This window comes from Martes martes, assembly GCF_963455335.1.
Source record: "Martes martes genome assembly, chromosome: 10".
NCBI lineage: Eukaryota > Metazoa > Chordata > Mammalia > Carnivora > Mustelidae > Martes > Martes martes.
In genome coordinates, this window is record NC_137898.1 from 54,702,540 (window position 1) to 54,721,799 (window position 19,260).

A 19,260-nucleotide genomic window follows, 5' to 3' on the forward strand; every position below is an offset into this window, starting at 1 on the left:
TCAATCTCATTTTACTTTTCTGAAGTCAGTTCACTGTCTTTAAGTTCTGGTACTTCCCATCAGCCACACATCTTTAAGTGAGTATGGATTTTCCATCACACCAACTCTAAAAGGAATTTAAACAGGAGAAGACAGTGAAGTATGACGCTTGGCTCATGAAAATTCATAGCCCCTGATCTGGGTACCATGATGAAACTTTTACATCTATATCCTTAGTCACTTACTGAAAATGATGGAAGGTGAAAAGTGTGATATGACTGTAGATAAGAGGGAAACCATGCAGTTCATATCTTCAGGCATGTCTAGAGAGAGGATGAGGACTGTAATTTTTTCTCCAAGTTCCTGCCTTTCAAATGTAATTAGAGCATTCATGGTTGAGAAAAGTCAAGCTAGAACACAATTAGTTACTGCTCTTTCCCACTCTCCTCAGTAATTTCCTAATCCCCTCTTTAATCTCCTGGGTTCGTACCCCATAGACAATGGGGTTGAGAGCTACAGGAATTACATGGTGTAGGACATTAAGTAAGATGGGGATATCAGGGAAAATTTTTTTCTTGGCAATATGGGTAAAAACAAAAACCAGAAGGATGGTGCTGAAGAAAAGGATGGGAATGAAGTGAGAGCCACATGTGCTCAGAGCTTTGGCAGCTGCCCCTTTGGCCTTGAGTCTAAGAACGGCTCTTAGAATGAAGATATAGGAGAGGAAGATGAGGATGAGGTCAGAGCCCAGAAGAGTCCAGGCCACAATTAACTGGTATATTTTGTTAAGGACAACATTATCACAGGAGAGCTTGGACACAGAGAGGTTGGCACAGATACAGTTCTCAATTATATTTTTCCTACAATAATGGAGCCGGGCAGAGAGGATGGGAATGAACATAGTAAGAAATGCATTCCTGGCCAAAATAAAAATAGCAGCCTTAGCTACAAATTGGTCAGTGATGATGGATGGGTACCTCAGTGGGTGGCAGATGGCCACATAGCGGTCATAGGCCATGACCATGAATGTGCAGGACTCCATGCTGAGAAAGCAATTCATGATGTACATCTGGAGGAAGCAGGCATAGAAGCTGATAGACTTGAGGTCAAACCAGAAGATGGCCAGGACCTTGGGGATGACGGTGAGGCAGAGCACAATATCCAGCAGGGAGAGGATGCTGAGTAGGTAGTACATGGGCTCATGCAGAGAGACCTCCAGCCGGATGGTGACGAGGAGAACACCATTGGCTCCCATGGCCAGAAGGAAGAGGAGGCTGAGGGGCAGGGACAACCAGAATTTCCAGCTGGGGGACTTGACAAAACAATTCAGGAGGAAGTTTCAAACCTCAGAGGAGATGGTGCCATTTGGATGTGCTGTCATCTTTTGTCTTTTTAGTGATCTGTAAAATTAAGGTAAAAATTAGTTACTGACTCAAGACCCATGAATTTACAATCATTTCCTTCACCTAGGTGAAACTCATGACTCCTAGCAGGTGTTCCAGAGCCATGTGAATTCATCTGTGTATTCTTTGTGACATGGTATTAGGACATTCCTATCACTTTAAGCAGTATGGAGGACTGGGGAAATATGGCTTGTTTATACAGGTTTGATTACTTTAAGGTTTATTTTTAAATGAATTGTTATTTTTTTAAGATTTTATTTATTTATTTGAGAGAGAGAGAGAGAGAGAGAGAGAGAGCATGAGAGGGGAGAATGTCAGAGGGAGAAGGAGACCCCCCCGTGGAGCTGGAGCCTGATGCAGGATTCGATCCTGGGACTCCGGGATCATGACCTGAGCGGAAGGCAGTGGCTTAACCAACTGAGCCACCCAGGTGCCTCTGAATTGTTATTTCTTAACAAAAACTAAAGAGAAGGTATTACTTAGTAAACTACTTTTTGACAGTTTTATTCCCAAATTTGCATGTGTAAGTTTATTCCTTTTTGTTTTTTTTTTGTTTTTGTTTTTTAATGATGATATAGACTACCATATGACATTTAAACTATAGCAATATGCCCAGATAAGTAACAGAGCCTGGCACAAATAGGGACTCAAATCCATGTCCCTAGTTCTCTGTGCCACACGCATTCTGAGTTTCTGGCTGTAGTTTGCCTTAAATATACACCTAAAAGATGATACCCTGGTAATAAAGTTAGTCAGTCTTCATGATCTCTAAGCAGTTATTTAATGAGGGAGGTGTGGATCCTGATAAGTAATCCTATTTCCTCCCTCTCTACATCTTCATATTTGTAGGATTTTAACTTTGGGAAGAAATAACCTTAAAAGGAAAAGGATCAGTTCCACACAGCTATGTGAGAGCCATATCTGCCACTAGACAAGATGAAAATTTGATTGTTCTGCTTGTAGTAGTGTGAAGGTGATGAAGACTTATGTTTAAAGTTTTTGCACCCCTTTTCTATTTAATTTTTTCATCTTCAGTTTAACAATCCAGGTACATATTCCCCTGCTACCAGGCACAGTTTAATGTTGCCAGGTTCTCTTATCACTTAACCTCCTCCCCTGGCATTCTATTAGGTAACATTGACAAAGAAACTGTCCTTTCTCTCAGGAGGTAAAAGTAAAACCACTCAGGGGACAATCAGTAATAGTGAGAACAGATGACAGGATCTTGCACAAACTATGAGGAGAGTATAGTGTTGGCTGAGTCACTCTGATGTGGGACTTTGGCTGGTGAAAAAGGAATTGTAAATAAAGTGAGGTGATCCTCTCATTTACATGAAGGATGAAGGATTCTAAGGTTCTCATCTCCCTGAATTGTGAAAGAAAGTTGAAAGAAGGCTGTAGGTTAAGCAAAGCTAAGGGTCAGGTCTTTCTGGAATCCTTCAAATCATGCAGTCATTGTAGCTAAATCTGTGTACATGCACCAAGGCCTCTGTTTAAATGTTATTTTCTGGATATAGAAACACCTTTTCATTAGGAATTTAAGTACTTCCCTCTTTATCACTCTTCGGATTCATTATATAACATAATTGCATATTAGTTTGGGAAATTTTTCTATTTCCTGTAATTGTACTCAAATATGCTAGGGTTTTATCCCATTGAATTTTTGGCATCCAATGAGATATGTTATAATATCACATTACCAACAGGGGAATTTATATCTCCCAATCTTGTCCATCCGTATTGTATCACACTGATCTTACTACTTCTACAGTGGGTTGGGTTGGAGTAATTTCTAGGATTCCTCTGGATCTCACGAATAATTTGTATGATAATTTGTGTACTCCATCAATCTTATAAAAAGAAAACAAACCACACCCATGATACAGTGAAATTTTTTTGACCATGGAATTTGATGGAGGAGAGATAGTATTGGAGTGGGGTTAGGGTGGCGGGAAAGGGGGTTTTATTAAAAGTGTGAACCCAGATCTGAATGATATTTAATACCTTTGGGAACACTTTTTTTTTTTTCCCCCCTTGCAGGGGTTCAAATAGTATTTTTGTTTCCAGGTAAGGTTCCAGGCAAGGACGGTTGTTTCAGTCCTGCTCAGCTGGCTCCTGTTAGATTCTCCCCATGAGAGAGATCCTGCTAGTGTCTGGGGCTTGCTCTCAGAGGAGGGAGGATTGGCATTCCCTTCCAGAGCTCCTCTCTTCACTCCTGATCCTCTGCCTCCCCAGGCAAAGGTTTGTGCAGCTGGTGTCTGTCAGACATGGCTCCCATCTGATATGAGAAGAGATTTAGATGGCCTTCCAATTCTTGTGTTCTTTTTTTTTTCCTTATTAATATTTTTTATTGAAGTATAGTTGACACACAATGTTACATTAGTTCCAGGCGTACAACATGGTAATTTGACAAGTCTGTGCATTGTGCTGTGTTCACCGCAAATGTAGCTCCCATCCATTACCATACAACACTATTACAATACCGCTGACTATATTCCCCTATGCTGTACCTTTCTTTTTTTTTTTAATTAAATTTTTTATTTATTTTCAGCGTAACAGTATTCATTGTTTTTTCACCACACCCAGTGCTCCATGCAATCTGTGCCCTCCCTAATACCCACCACCTGGTTCCCCCACCCTCCCACCCCGCCCCTTCTAAACCCTCAGGTTGTTTTTCAGAGTCCATAGTCTCTCATGGTTCACCTCCCCTTCCAATTTCCCTCAACTCCCTTCTCCTCTCCATCTACCCTTGTCCTCTATATTATTTGTTATGCTCCACCAATAAGTGAAACCATATGATACTTGACTTTCTCTGTTTGACTTATTTCACTCAGCATAATCTCTTCCAGTCCTGTCCATGTTGCTACAAAAGTTGGGTATTCGTCCTTTCTGATGGAGGCATAATACTCCATAGTGTATATGGACCACATCTTCCTTATCCATTCATCCGTTGAAGGGCATCTTGGTTCTTTCCACAGTTTGGCGACCGTGGCCATTGCTGCTCTAAACATTGGGGTACAGATGGCCCTTCTTTTCACTACATCTGTATCTTTGGGGTAAATACCCAGCAGTGCAATTGCAGGGTCATAGGGAAGCTCTATTTTTAATTTCCTGAGGAATCTCCACACTGTTCTCCAAAGTGGCTGCACCAGTTTGCATTCCCACCAACAGTGTAAGAGGGTTCCCCTTTCTCCACATCCTCTCCAACACACGTTGTTTCCTGTCTTGCTAATTTTGGCCATTCTAACTGGTGTAAGGTGGTATCTCAATGTGGTTTTGATTTGAATCTCCCTGATGGCTAGTGATGATGAACATTTTTTCATGTGTCTGGTAGCCATTTGTATGTCTTCATTGGAGAAGTGTCTGTTCATATCTTCTGCCCATTTTTTAATATGATTATCTGTTTTGTGTGTGTTGAGTTTGAGGAGTTCTTTATAGATCTTGGATATCAACCTTTTATCTGTACTGTCATTTGCAAATATCTTCTCCCATTCCGTGGGTTGCCTCTTTGTTTTGATGACTGTTTCTTTTGCTATGCAGAAGCTTTTGATCTTGATGAAGTCCCAAAAGTTCATCTTTGCCTTTGTTTCCTTTGCTTTTAATGCCATTCCGATCAAAATTCCACCATTATTTTTCAAAGAGCTGGAGCAAATAATACTAAAATTTGTATGGAATCAGAAGAGACCCCGAGTTGCTAAGGAAATGTTAAAAAACAAAAATAAAACTGGTGGCATCACGTTACCTGATTTCAAGCTTTACTACAAAGCTGTGATCACCAAGACAGCATGGTACTGGCATAAAAACAGACACATGGACCAGTGGAACAGAGTAGAGAGCCCAGATATGGACCCTCAACTCTATGGTCAAATAATCTTTGACAAAACAGGAAAAAATATCCAGTGGAAAAAAGACAGTCTCTTCAATAAATGGTGCTGGGAAAACTGGACAGCTATATGTAGAAGAATGAAACTTTACCATTCTCTTACACCGTACACAAAGATAAACTCGAAATGGATAAAAGACCTCAACGTGAGACAGGAATCCATCAGAATCCTCGAGGAGAACATAGGGACTAACCTCTTTGATATCAGCCACAGCAACTTCTTTCAAGATATGTCTCCAATTCTTGTGTTCTTGCTGATAAAATACATTGATAGTGACTTTGGTAAATTTGGGATGAATTTAAAACATATTTCATTTGTGACTGAAAGCACTCTGCAGTTGGTAGGGTAAGTCGACCTTTTTTTTTTTTTTCTTAAAGATTTTACTTATTTATTCATGAGAGACAGAGGCAGAGGCAGGGGGAGAAGCAGGTTTTCTGCTTAGCAGGGAGCCCAATGCAGGACTTGATCTCAGAAGCCCAGGATCATGACTTGAGCTCAAGGCAGATGTTTAACAAACTGAACCACCCAGATGCCCCTTACATTGAACATTTTAACATTTTATCTTTTGAAATGGGCTGATTGAGATTCAGTGGTACCATATTTCTACTCTTTAATTATTAGGGTTTGATGCAAAAAAATTTAGATCCAGAGCCAGTGAATGTATGAATATATCTGCAGCCTGTGTTACCACAATGATGTGGCAGTACATATCTTAGATGTCATTTTATATTATACATTTTTAGGTTTCTCTCTTTTTCCTTCACAATCCCCCTCCCTTGTCCCCACACACATACAGTCTTTGGGAAGTTTTTCTAAAATCTGGAATTTATCTTTTTATTACATTTACCACTCTGACTCCTGCTTCCACTTATCAAAGTCCAATGTTCTTCTTTCTTTCCCTTTATTTTGTGTATCTAACTATTGTTTTCCTTCTAGGGAGCAACCCAGTCAGGGTTCAATTAATATTCTAAAACAATTTCCACAGGTATATTCTCTGTTTTATTTTTCTATCACAAAACTGTATACCCTCCACTCCCTAAGTCAGAATCTTGTCTATTCTTTGCCTTGGTTGAGTATCTTACAAAGACTGGGAGACACTAAACATGCAGTAGGTCCTGAAGATTAAAACCCAGAGAAAAATGACATCCAGTTTTGAGTCGGTGACCAAAGAACTTTCTGTATATCCTGAGCAACATGTTCATTCAACTCTATCTTTTCCTCTCTCATTCTTTTTAAATACTTTCACTTGTATGTTTGAGGCATAAACTGATTGCACCTGTCCAACTCAGATATTCCCACAATGACCCTCCACATGTACAACTGCAGGCTGCCAAATTCAAAATAGTTCATTTAAAATCTACTTTCATCATTTAGGTTTTGTCATTTTGTATTTGCCCATAACATCCTCTGTTCCTACTCTGCAAAGTTTTACATTGAATCCTTATAAGTCATAGCCCCAGACCAACCCATCTCCAAGAAGCTTTCCTTCTCCAGGGTATTCAAAGTATTCTTGGAAAGAATTAGGGAGTCATTGCATGGAAATTGTGGAAATCTTGAAATGACCTTTGGAGGGCACAGCCACATGGAAGAAATGGTAATTCAGACATGAGTGTGCATGGAGAAGTACAGGGCAAGAAGTATATTCTCTTTGTCTCCTGAAGAACCTTAGGATAATTATTTCTAGCACCAGGATAAAATTTCTGAGTACAACTTAAGGGGATTATTTTATCTGTTTTTTTTTTTCCCCACTCACTAACTCTTCCTTTCTCCTCTTTTATTTGGAATGTTCCTACATGTTCTTCAATGTATAATTCATCCAATAAACTTTAAACTACCTACTCAGCCTTAGAAGTAAAGCCTCTGAGACCATATATGTCCTTCTTCCCCTCCCATTTCAACCTTGGATTGCAATCAGAGCTAGGAAGTGACATGACTAGGGCTGAGGAACCAGAGCTAATGACTACTGGTTCCAGGTAGGGACAGGATGAAGAAGCCCATGAAGTTGAAGGGCAATGACAAAAACAGAGACCCGGCAGGATAAACTTTTCCCCAGGCTGCAGGACAGGCTCCCATCATAGCACTATGGAGGCCCTGTTTGAAGAAGTAGAGGGGTTGTTAAGGACCACCTAACTCTATAAACACACACGGATTTGTAAGACATCTCTCCAAGGTATTGTTTCAGACATCATTGATCTGAACCAATCTATGACAGATACCTCAATGATGTGTGCATTATTTTCCATTTTTATAGCATAGCTTTTACAAATTCTTTAGATTGAATTTAATTTGAGGAACTGCTTTTGTACTCCCACTGACCCCCATTTGTCTCTGTCCTCAAGTTATTTAGATTAAATCTTAAGTTATTTAGAGTTTTGCAAAAAATTATTTAGTTATTTAGATAAAATCATTAGTTATTAAGTTATTTAAAGTTACTAAGTTATTAGATTATGTGAAGTTATTTTAGATTAAAGTTATCTTAATCTTAAATTATTTAGATTAAATTTAGTTCCCATACCATGATTCAAATATCTGTATACAGAATCTTTGCCCCAAAGTCCCTACATTTCAGTATGTATGGTTGAAAACCCCAAATCATCTAAACTAAACTAAACAAACTGCAGATGATGGACTTTCTAGGTTTCCAACCCTCACCCCAATTAATCTCCTATGGACAAATTTCTGCTTCTCTGCATGTCTGGTGCCACCCAGCAAAAGATCTGATAAGGCAAGAGGTTCCCAGAGCACAGGCTGTCACATGTATCTCTTTACCTGAGACAGGATGTAGTCTCCACTTCCCCATTTTTAGACTACCTCAGCTGTTTTGACTCAGGAATGGAAAGAAGCACAGATCTGAACTGAAGAGAAAGGTTCCCCTTATCCCTCCACCTTGCCCCCCATGTTCTGGGTAATATCAGTATAGCTAATATATATATATATAGGTAGCTCTTAGCTATCCTCTACATAGACTCACTTACAGAGGATGTGAAACATGGGGTCCACTGATATTGGAGCTCTGGTTAGTTCCTGAAGTATCTGGTGCAGTTATAACTCCAGAGCCTCAGGGACTTTACGCTCTGGGAACTCCTCCATCCCTAATTCCTTGGGCCCATGAGGTCCTCTTAGGACAGATAAGTAGGCAGGTGTGAGAAGAAAATGACTTTGGTTCTCTCTAAAAGCAAAGAGCTCTGGTAATCCGACCCTATGTTGACTGTGTATCCTGTGAGCAGTTAGTCTCCTGGTTGTAGGGCTATTGATTGATGTTAACTTATGACTTTTATGATGGCATTATAATAATAATGCAAGAAAAACTTGAAACAAATATTCCTGAGAAAATACATTGTTATTCAGAGCGATAATCCTACAGAAATTTTTGTTGTACTAAAGATTTTTTAAAATATGAGGTACATACAACTGTATACTAGGAAACATCACTTTAAAAAGTTTTAGTTTGCAGGGGCGCCTGGGTGGCTCAGTGGGTTGGGGCCGCTGCCTTCGGCTCGGGTCATGGTCCCGGCGTCCTGGGATCGAGCCCCGCATCGGGCTCTCTGCTCAGCAGGGAGCCTGCTTCCTCCCTTCTCCTCTGCCTGCCTCTCTGCCTATTTGTGATCTGTCTGTCAAATAAATAAATAAAATCTTTAAAAAAAAAAAAAAAAAAGTTTTAGTTTGCATTTGAACTTTGTGTGAATTAGTCACATCCCCACATTAAGGGAGCAAGCGTCATTGGTTTCTTTCTTTGTTTTTTATGAATTGTTTTACTTGAGTATGGTGGACATATGATAGTTTTATTTAAAAGATTTTATTTATTGGGGCACCTGGGTGGCTCAGTAGGTTGGGGCCTCTGCCTTCAGCTCAGGTCATGATCCCAGAGTCCTGGGATCGAGCCCTGCATCTTGCTCTCTGCTCAGTGGGGAGCCTGCTTCCTCCTCTCTCTCTGCCTGCTTCTCTGCCTACTTGTGATCTCCATCTGTCAGATAAATAAATAAAATCTTAAAAAAAAGATTTTATTTATTTATTTGGACACATGATGTTACATTAGTTTCAAGTGTACAACATAGTGATTTACCAAGTTTATATATTATGCTGTGTTCACTAATGTAGCTACCATCTGTCACCATCCACTGCCATTACAATGTCATTGATCATATTCTCTATGCTGTGCCATCATCATCAGTTTCTATAAAGTCCTTCTTTTTCTTTCTTAATTTTTAAAAAGATTTTACTTATTTATCTGAGAGAGAAAGAGAGCATGAGCAGAGGGAGGGGCAGAAGGAGAGGGACAAGCAGATTCCCCGCCTAGCAGGGAGCCTGAGGGGCTCTCTCCCAGAATCCTGAGATCATGACTTGAGCTTAAGTTAGGCACTTAACCGACCAAGTCACCTAGAAGCCCCTTCTTTTGGTTTCTTTTTTTTTTCTTTTCAGCGTAACAGTATTCATTGTTTTTTCACCACACCCAGTCCTCTCTGCACATGTCAACATTGCTTCTATTTCTCTGCCCTTCAGAAAAGTGTAAACTTCAGTGTTCTTAAAATATGCCTTTCTAAATAACCTCTATTGTTCTCAATTACCTGCATGTTCATTTATAGGAGATAGGTTTCAAAATTGAATTTATGTAAATGATAATGGGTTATAAATGTGAAGTTATTCTTTGATTTCACTCACACTAAATTTTAAATGTCTGTCCATGTTGCTCTGTGTAAGTCCACTTCATTATTTTTAACTGCTGTTTAGTTTCCGTTTGTGCATCTTCCTTCTTTAGTCAACACTTCAGTGACCGATTATTTATTGTTAAAGAAAAATAATATTGCTATCAATAACCTTGTACACTTCTCTTTATAGAACTAAAATAGCTCTATGTGCAGGAGTTTCTTTTTTTCAGTTATGGTGTAAAAATATTCAATTTCACTAGCAATTATCAAATTTCTCTCCAAAATATTTACAAAATATCCTTAGAAATTCCTAAAGTTTTTTTATTTTTCACATTTCTTAGATCATTTGATGCTGTATTTTTTTAAGCTTGGTGGATATAAAATAGTTATCTCATTACTTTAGTTCGAATATTTCCTGATAACTGAGATTTTTTTCATATACTAGTCATTTGGGATTTCCATGCTGTGAATTTTATGTCAACATTACTTGTCTTTTGTTTTGCTATCAATTTTTGTTTTTCTTGTGTAACTACAAAATCTTGCATTTTTAAGTATGAGAGCCTCTTTCTGGCTAGATGTTGCTAATATCTCCCTTAATCTGTCCTATTCTGTGAATTTTAGTGTATGCTGTCCAGTATTCAGTAAAAATTCCTTAATTCGATCAAGTGAAATTCTATTTTTCTATGAAAAGATTTTCTCTCAGATTCTTATATAGGGAACATTCCACAAGATCACACGTTTTTGTTTGTTTTCATTTTAATTTTTCAAAAACTTAATGTGTTATGTTTCACACTGATGTATTTATATCTGTTTATGGTTTATACTGTCAAAAGTAAGGAGTGGTATTAATTTAGTATGCACTCCTATGGTCCCAACAACTGGGAACATATGAAATAGTGTCTTGTCATTTTTATAAATATCTTTTACTTTGAACCCCCACCATCTCAGCACTACTGTGAGCACTCTCACGGTGTGTCCTAGAACTCCCCATGTTATATCAAGTGTGGGTTAATGCCAATAGAGTGGGGTCCATCAGTGCCGGGCTCCAGTGTATGTTCTGAAACGTTTTTGTTTTGTTGGTGGAGGTGCTGTTCAGGATATTAAGTATTTTTTTTTAAATTTTTTATTTCTTTTCAGCATAACAGTATTCATTATTTTTTCACCACACCCAGTGCTCCATGCAATCCGTGCCCTCCCTAATACCCACCACCTGGTTCCTCCGACCTCCCACCCCCCGCCACTTCAAAACCCTCAGGTTGTTTTTCAGAGTCCATAGTCTCTCATGGTTCACCTCCCCTTCCAATTTCCCTCAACTCCCTTCTCCTCTCCAACTCCCCTTGTCCTCCATGTTATTTGTTATGCTCCACAAATAAGTGAAACCATATGATACTTGACTCTCTCTGTTTGACTTATTTCACTCAGCATAATCTCTTCCAGTCCCGTCCATGTTGCTACAAAAGTTGGGTATTCATCCTTTCTGATGGAGGCATAATACTCCATAGTGTATGTGGACCACATCTTCCATATCCATTCCTCCGTTGAAGGGCATCTTGGTTCTTTCCACAGTTTGGCGACCGTGGCCATTGCTGCTCTAAACATTGGGGTACAGATGGCCCTTCTTTTCACTACATCTGTATCTTCGAGGTAAATACCCAGTAGTGCAATTGCAAGGTCCTAGGGAAGCTCTATTTTTAATTTCTTAAGGAATCTCCACACTGTTCTCCAAAGTGGCTGCACCAACTTGCATTCCCACCAACAGTGTAAGAGGGTTACCCTTTCTCCATGTTCCCTCCAACACAGGTTGTTTCCTGTCTTGCTAATTTTGGCCATTCTAACTGGTGTAAGGTGGTATCTCAATGTGGTTTTGATTTGAATCTCCCTGATGGCTAGTGATGATGAACATTTTTTCAAGTGTCTAATAGCCATTTATATGTCTTCATTGGAGAAGTGTCTGTTCATATCTTCTGCCCATTTTTTAATATGATTATCTGTTTTGTGTGTGTTGAGTTTGAGGAGTTCTTTATAGATTCTGGATATCAACCTTTTGTCTGTAATTTGTACTGTCATTTGTACTGTCATTTGCAAATATCTTCTCCCATTCTGTGAGTTGCCTTTGTTTTGTGGACTATTTTCCTTCACTGTGCAGAAGCTTTTGATCTTGATGAAGTCCCAAAAGTTCATTTTCACTTTTGTTTCCTTTGCCTTTGGAGACATATCTTGAAAGAAGTTGCTGTGGCTGATATCAAAGAGGTTACTGCCTATGTTCTCCTCTAGGATTCTGATGGATTCCTGTCTCAAGTTGAGGTCTTTTGTCCATTTCAAGTTTATCTTTGTGTACAGTGTAAGAGAATGGTCGAGTTTCATTCTTCTACATATAGCTGTCCTGTTTTCTCAGCACCATTTATGGAAGAGACTGTCTTTTGTTCCAATGTATATTTTTTCCTGTTTTGTTGAAGATTATTTGACCGTAGAGTTGAGGGTCCATATCTGGCTCTCTACTCTGTTCCACTGGTCTATATGTCTGTTTCTATGCCAGTACCATGCTGTCTTGGTGATCACAGCTTTGTAGTAAAGCTTGAAATCAGGTAACGTGATGCCACCAGTTTTATTTTTGTTTTTCAACATTTCATTAGCAATTCGGGGTCTCTTCTGATTCCATACAAATTTTAGGATTATTTGCTCCAGCTCTTTGAAAAATACTGGTGAATTTTGATCAGAATGGCATTGAAAGTATAGATTGCTCTAGGCAGTATAGACATTTTAACGATCTTTATTCTTCCAATCCAAGAGCATGGAATGGTCTTCCATCTTTTTGTGTCTTCTTCCGTTTCTTTTATGAGTGTTCTGTAGTTCCTCGAGTACATATCCTTAACCTCTTTGGTTAGGTTTATTCCCAGGTATCTTATGGTTCTTGGTGCTATAGTAAATGGAATCGATTCTCTAATTCCCTTTCTGTATTTTCATTGTTAGTGTATAAGAAAGTCACTGATTTCTATACATTGACTTTGTATCCTGCCACAGTACTGAATTGCTGTATGAGTTCTAGAAGTTTGGGGGTGGAGTCTTTTGGGTTTTCCATATAAAGTATCATGTCATCTGCGAAGAGAGAGAGTTTGACTTCTTCCTTGCCAATTTGGATACCTTTTATTTCTCTTTGTTGTCTGATTGCTGTTGCTAGGACTTCTAATACTATGTTGAACAAGAGTGGTGAGAGTGGGCATCCTTGTCGTGTTCCTGATCTCAACAGGAAGGCTGCAAGCATTTTCTCATTGAGGATGATATTTGCTGTGGGTCTTTCATAGATAGATTTTATGAAGTTCAGGAATGTCCCTCTATCCCTTTAATTTGAAGTGTTTTAATCAGGAACGGATGCTGGATTTTGTCAAATGCTTTTTCTGCATCAATTGAGAGGACCATGTGCTTCTTCTCTCTTCTCTTATTGATTTGTTCTATCACATGGATTGATTTGCGAATGTTGAACCATCCTTGTAACCCAGGGATGAATCCCACCTGGTCATGGTGGATAATCTTTTAAATGTGCTGTTGGATCCTGTTTGCTAGGATCTTGTTGAGAATCTTAGCACCCATATTCATCCGTGATACTGGTCTGAAATTCTCTTTTTTGGTAGGGTCTTTGCCTGGTTTGGGAATCAGGGTAATGCTGGCTTCATAAAAAGAGTCTGGAAGATTTCCTTCTGCTTCAATTTTTTGGAACAGCTTCAGGAGAATAGGTGTTATTTCTTCTTTGAAAGTTTGATAGAATTCCCCAGGGATTCCGTCAGGCCCTGGGCTCTTGTTTTTTGGGAGGTTTTTGATCACCGCTTCAATCTCGTTACTAGATATTGGTCTATTCAGGTTGTCAATTTCTTCCTGGTTCAATTTTGGGAGTTTATAGTTTTCCAGGAATGCATCCATTTCATCTAGGTTTCTTAGCTTATTGGCATATAACTGTTGATAATAACTTCTGATGATTGTTTCTACTTCCTTGGTGTTAGTTGTGATTTCTCTCTTTTCATTCATAATTTTATTATTTTGGGCTTTCTCTCTTTTCTTTTGGATTAGTGTGGCCAATGGTTTATCAATCTTATTGATTCTTTGAAAAAACCAGCTTGTAGTTTCATTGATACGTTCTACTGTATCTCTGGTTTCTACCTCATTGATCTCTGCTCTAATCTTGATTATTTCCCTTCTTGTGTGTGGAATTGGTTTGATTTGTTGTTGATTCTCCAATTCTTTAAGGTGTAGAGTCAGATGGTGTATTCTGGGTTTTTCAATTTTTTTGAGGGAGGCTTGGATGGGTATGTATTTCCCCCTTAGTACCACCTTTGCTGTGTCCCATAGGTTTTGGACCGAAGTGTCTTCATTCTCATTGGTTTCCATGAATTGTTTAAGTTCTTCTTTGATCTTCTGGTTGATCCAAGCATTCTTAAGGAAGGTGGTCTTTAGCTTCCAGGTGTTTGAGTTCCTTCTGAACTTTTCCTTGTGATTGAGCTCCAGTTTCAAAGCATTGTGATCTGAGAATATGCAGGGAATAATCTCAGTCTTTTGGTATCGGTGAGCCTTGATTTGTGACCCAGTATGTGGTCTATTCTGGAGAAGGTATCATGTGCACTTGAGAAGAATGAGTATTCTGTTGTTTTAGGGTGGAATGTTCTGTATATATCTATGAGGTCCATCTGGTCCAATGTGTCATTCAATGCTCTTGTTTCTTTATTGATTTTCTGCTTCCATGATCTGTCTATTATTGAGAGAGGCGTGTTAAGATCTCCTACTATTAATGTATTCATATCAATATGACTCTTTATCTTGATTAATAGTTTTCTTATGTAATTGGCTGCTCCCATATTGGGGGTGTAGATATTTACAATTGTTAAGTCATCTTGGTGGATAGTCCCTTTAAGAATGACGTAGTGTCCTTCTGTATCTCTGACTACCATCTTTAGTTTAAAATCTAATTTATCTGATATGAGAATCGCTAACCTGGCCTTCTTTTGAGGCCCATTGGCATGAAAGATGGTTCTCCATCCCTTCACTTTCAGTCTGGGTGTATGTTTAGGTTCAAAATGGGTCTCTTGTAGACAACATATGGATGGGTCCTGTCATTTTATCCAATCTGCAACCCTGTGTCATTTTATGGGCACATTTAGGCCATTCACATTGAGAGTGATTATTGGGAGATACATTTTTATTGACATTGTGTTATCTTTGAAGTCTTTCTTTCTGTCGATTTTCTCTATATTTCTGTTCAATGCTATTCTTAGGGTTTTTCCTCTCTTATAGAACCCCCCCTTAATATTTCCTGCAGTGTCAGCTTGGTGGTTGCATAGTCTTTTAAGCCTTGCCTGTCTTGGAAACTCTTTATCTCTCCATCCATTTTGAATGTCAGTCTTGCTGGATAAAGTATTCTTGGCTGCATGTCCTTCTCATTTAGTGCCCTGAATATATCTTGCCAGCCCTTTCTGGCCTGCCATGTCTTTGTGGACAGGTCTGACATTATTCTGATGGGCTTTCCTCTGTACGTAAGGAGCTTCTTTGTCCTAGCGGCTTTCAAGAGATTGTATCTACTATTATGATTTCTCAATTTTACTATCAGGTGCCTGGATTTTTTTTGGAATCTATAATCTTGGGGGGAGACCGTTCTGCTTCTAGTACATGAACGCTGGTTCCGTTTGCGAGATTGGGAAAATTTTCAGGAAGAACTTGTTCCACTATATCTTCTAGACTTCTTTCTTTCTCCTCCCCGTCAGGGATTCCAATAATTCTGACATTGGAACGTTTCATGGCATCATTTATTTCCCTGATTCTGTTTTCATGGCTCTAAGCTGTTTGTTCCGGGCTTCCTCCTGATCCTTTCTCTCTATCTGTTTGTCCTCCAGATCACTAATTCTATCTTCTGTCTCAGTTACCCTAGCTTTTAGAGAATTTAGATTAGATTGGAACTCATTGAGTGCATTGTGAACATCATCCCTGGTGGCTTTCAGTTCTGCCCTAACATTGTGAACATCATCCCTGGTGGCTTTCAGTTCTGCCCTCATCAATTCCGTTTGGTCATCCGTGGCTTTCTCCAACCTAGCTATTGCCTGGATAATTGTTAGCCTGAATTCTCTTTCCGACATATTGTCTATGTTGATAGCCATTAGCCCTTTTGCAGAAGGCCCATCCTCTGTATTTTTCTTCTGTTGGGCATTCCTCCTCCTAGTCATTTTGGTGAGAGTTGACTGAACGGATGTAGCTGGATGTATTGACCCTGGTGCAGTCAAGGTGCACCCCGGAATGCTTCTGAGCACTCAGGATTCCCCACCCAAATGAGAGAAAAAAGAAAAGACAAAGAAAAGAGAGAGAGAGAGAGACAGGAAAAATAGGGAAAATAAAAGAGAAGGTTCAGCCCAAATGGGCCCCAAGGTAAGATTTATGAAGTATACAAAGAAAAACAGACAAACAAAAAGACTGATAAAAGTATATGACAAGAGAAAAAAATATATTTATATATAAAAGCAAAAAAAGTAAGAGCCTCTTCAAAAAGAACCCCAAGTATAAGATTTATATACTATTAGGACAAACACAAATACACAGAAACACTGGCAGAAGAAAAAGATGGGAGAGTGGTTATAGGTTCTCAGTGTGGGCGAGGAAGGTTATTTTGATTCTTCCTGGATATATCTTGATATCTTTGTTAAAGGACTCAACTTTCCTAAGATAAAGGGGGATTAAAATTTGGTTTACCTATAGGGGTAGCATTGACTGGAGAAATGGGGTTACCTTGAAGTTTAATTCTATATGAATATTAAAAAATAAAAATAAAAAGGAATAAACTAGACTAAACTAAACTAAAATTTAAAAAATTGAAAAAATAGAAAAGCAAAAGAAAAACACAGATATTTGTATCAAAAAGTTCAGGTTAGAAGGTTATTATGGAATTTGATGTACTGGACATCTCACTGTGATGGTAAATAGGTTAAAAATTATCTATATAAAAAAAATGAACCAGAATAGTGGGAATGAGTTAAAAATAAAAGTTGTATCTATGAAGTAGTGGCGGTTGTCCTCTTGTAGTCTTTTTTTTTTTTTTTTCTTTCCTGGTTGGTTTTCTGGAGGAGGGGCCTGCCACGTGGGTTTTCAGTCAATGATGTTCTCTGAGTTAAGTCCTCTTGCCCCCCTCAAGGGGGTGGGCTCTGAGGAAACCGGTTTTTTCAGGCTTTTGTTCTCTGGAGGTTTTTATGTTTGTTCACTTCTTTTCTCTCGCCTTGACAGCTTTTGATGGTTTTTGGAGGTTTAGAGGAACGCAAACTGCACCCTGACCTCCCTCTCAGAGAGAAGCCTCAGTCTGCTCCCCTGTGGGTGCTGCAGAGCCCATATAAATTCGCCCTTGGCCGCTGGCAGAGCAGATTCCAAGTTGCGGTCCCTGGGGATGCAGGATCTCCTGCTTGTATTCAAAACCATGGCAGTGGCGGCTGTCTGGGCAGTTCCAGACCGCCAGAGAGCTTCCAAGCAGCGATCACACACTGAGATTTTTCCACTGGCCAGGGCTGGGAGTGCCTGGTCTTTATGGATCTAAGAGCGCCGGGCTTGCACTTACCTCTCTCAGGGGAGGGCGTGGGGCATGCACGTCTCAGGCTGATGGCACAGTGCGTGTTCTGCTGTCTGGCGCAGCTCCCAGCCCATCAGGGGAGCCAGACTCCACGCATTCTCAGGTGCACTGGCGGCTCAGGGACCAAGACCTGGTTTCTCCACCACACTCTCTCTGGCTCAGCTCCAGGGGAGGCTGTCCTGGGTCCGGGGACTTAAGCCCCTCTCCCTAGCCTCCCAGATTCCCACAATTTCCCCCCGTGATCCTTTGCTCTTTTTAGTGCTTTCAACCAGATTCCAAGTTAATGCTGGTCCCCAGATGCAGGGCACTCTCGTACTGGGGTATTCCTTTCCAATCGGTGGCCTCTGGTGGCTCCCTCCCCCTTTTGTTTATCTTCCGATTATCTGTCCGATGTTCCCACTCCGGTTTACCTGCCCACTAGCATCTTCTGCACCTGTAGAGATCCAGACGTGTATAATTCTGATCTCATGCTGATTTCATGGGTGATTGGAGTTCTTTAGTAGGTAATCAGCTCACTTTAGGGTACAGGTTGAACCGGCGCCTCCTCCTACTTCCCCGCCATCTTGTCTCCCCTCGATATTAAGTATTTTTGAATAATTCCTCTCTATATAGTGGTAAGTAACTCTATTTTTCTCCATATAGAGATAAGTGATTGATTCTTTTCCCACTGATTTGAGTGTCACCTTTATTACATACAAAGTTTCATGAACACACTCCTGCATTTCTGTTTCATCATAGACTTCTGTTCCATCACTGACTTTATTTACAACAATCCCACGTTATTTTTATTACTATTGCTTGGTAATAAATACTATAATATGGCAGGGTGAGTTGTCATTTGAATTTGATCCAAACATTTTTAGGGTTTTTCTGTATGCAGTTTTTTTGTTTAGAAAGGGAAATCTTACATTGTTGGTGGGAATGTGGAGTGGTATGTCCACTCTGGAAAATGATACAGAGGTTCCTCAACAAGTTAAAAACAGAACTACCCTATGATCCAGCCATTGCACTACTAGGTATTTCCTCAAAGGATACAAGGGTACTGATTTGAAAGGATACATGCACCCCTTGTTTACAGCAGCCTTATCTACAATAGCCAAATTATGGAAAGAGTCCAAATGCCCATTGACTGATGAATGGATAAAGAAGAGGTGACATATATATACAACAGAATATTATTCAGCTATCAATAAGATGGGAATCTTGCCATTTGCAATGTCGTGGATGGAGCTATTCAGTATTATGCTAAGTGAAGTAAGTCTGTTAGAGAAAGACAAATTGCATATCATTTCACCCATATGTAGAATTTAAGCAGCACAACAAATGGACATAGGGTGAAAAAGAGAGGAAAACCAATAAACAGACTCTTAAGTATAGAGAACAAACTGATGTGTCCCAAAGGGGAGGTGGGAGGGAGGGTAGGTTAAATGGGTGATGGGGATTAAGGAGGCACTTGTGATGATCACTGAATGTTGTTCGTATGTGTTGAATTACTAAATTGTACACCTGAAACTAATATTACACTGTATGTTAACTAGCTGAAATTTAAGTAAAAACTTGAAAAATAAAAATTTAAAATCTGAGCAAAACAAACAGTCCCAGACATATTTGTACCAGGGAACTGTCTTCCAAGTTTCTTGGAGTGAAGCAAACCTGTAACAATCCGTGGCCCTACAGAAGAACTGAACCAACATGTGCACATTGAAAAAAACTGGGCTTATGGTATGTGTGCATTTTTGTATCTGAGTTTGTTTTCCTTA

At 39.5% G+C, this 19,260-nt stretch overlaps 1 pseudogene across 1 annotated transcript; it reads right to left on the minus strand.

Moving 5' to 3' along the window:
* Positions 1–400: 400 nt before the first annotated feature.
* On the minus strand, positions 401–1,360 carry LOC308350838 (olfactory receptor 56A3-like; annotated as a pseudogene). The gene has a single exon. The product of its transcript is annotated as an olfactory receptor 56A3-like (transcript).
* Positions 1,361–19,260: the final 17,900 nt, after the last annotated feature.